The sequence below is a fragment of the Microtus oregoni genome, unplaced genomic scaffold, assembly GCF_018167655.1.
Source record: "Microtus oregoni isolate MIOR12 unplaced genomic scaffold, Mior012 000056F_ref0000123, whole genome shotgun sequence".
NCBI classification, from domain to species: Eukaryota; Metazoa; Chordata; class Mammalia; order Rodentia; family Cricetidae; genus Microtus; species Microtus oregoni.
This window is the reverse complement of record NW_024543832.1, coordinates 3113247-3114709: the sequence shown is the minus strand read 5'-3', so window position 1 is coordinate 3114709 and position 1463 is coordinate 3113247.

Sequence of the window (1463 nt, the reverse complement as noted above, 5' to 3'; positions counted from 1 at the left end):
GAGTTGATAATTTTTGACATTTATTTATTTATTCATTTATTTTAATATATTTATTATGTATACAGTGTTCTGCCTGCATGGGTGCCTATATGCCAGTAGAGGGCACCAGATCTCATTACAGATGGTTGTGAACCACTATGTGGTTGCTGGAAATTGAACTCAGGACCTCTGGAAGAGCAGGCAATGCTTTGAACCTCTGAGCCACCTCTGCAGCCCCCGACATAGATTTATTTAAAGAAATCAGTTTACTCAAGTTTTTTTTCTATATTTCCAGTTGTATTCCTATCACAAAGTCACTGTGAAAGGTGTTCATTGTTAGGCAAATCATTGTCTTTCTTAACTCTAAAACATCCATAGTGGTAAGAAAAAGAGATTACATTGTTTTTTAACATCACAGTACCAGTGAATAAAATCCTAGGCCCTGTGTGGTGACTTTCAGAGTCTTCTGTCTTTCTAGCTCTCTTCCAGTATGCATGAGGTCTGAGGGAATTGAGATAACTTTGTCTTTGCCTACAGTGCATGTTTTCTGTTGGTACTGTTCTTAAAGAATCAGAGGTCAGCATAAAGATGAAGCTACTAATATTGAATCTCAAATACACAAAGCAGGGCATTGACAGATTAGTAGCCAATGAAATATCACTCACTTTCATGCAATTATAGATGGCATGGCTGCCAGCCTGCAAGGGTATCTACTCCTTCCTGCTTCATTCACACAGCACTCATCAGATGTGTTGTATACTGAAGCCCTGGCTCTACAGGGGAGCTACTTTCTTTGGGGAAAAAGGTGAACTCCTTTGAGGGCTTCTGTGCCTCCCCTCACAGACTGACTCCCCCTGAGTCCTAAAACTTAAGTCCTTCATCAAAGCCCGTACCTGGCATGGAATGCAAGTCTCTCCTAGAATCACCCAACCCTAAGTTGAAAAGCCTAAGCTGGGTCTGGGTACTCACTGGAGTGCAGCCATGGACAGACTTCCTTCTTCATTCTTGCTGCTGATTTGCCCTGCATATGAGTGTCAAGGCTCACTAAGGGGCAGACTTGTATATTATCATCTATTCCAACCTTATCCTCTGCTTTCCTTTCTCCACAGTTGTCCTGTCCCTGGTTACTCTGAATAAATCTGGCCCTGGGCTGTTAAAGCCCTCCCAGGATCTCATATTGACCTGCTCTTTAACTGGGTTTTCACTGAGCACTTCTGGTATAGGTGTTGGTTGTATATGTCAGCCCTGAGGAAAGGGTTTGGAGTTGCTTGCAAACATTTGGTGGGATGATACTAAGTTCTACAATACATACCTGAAGAGTCAGCTCTCAGTTGTGGGTCACAACCGGGTATTCCTCAAGATCACCAATATGCATACTGCAGGTACTACTACATACTACTGTGCACGAAGAGCACATTGACACAGCCTTAGCTGACAGCTAGGCAATAGTTCCGGCTGCTTCTCAGCTCTGTGCCTTCCACTTA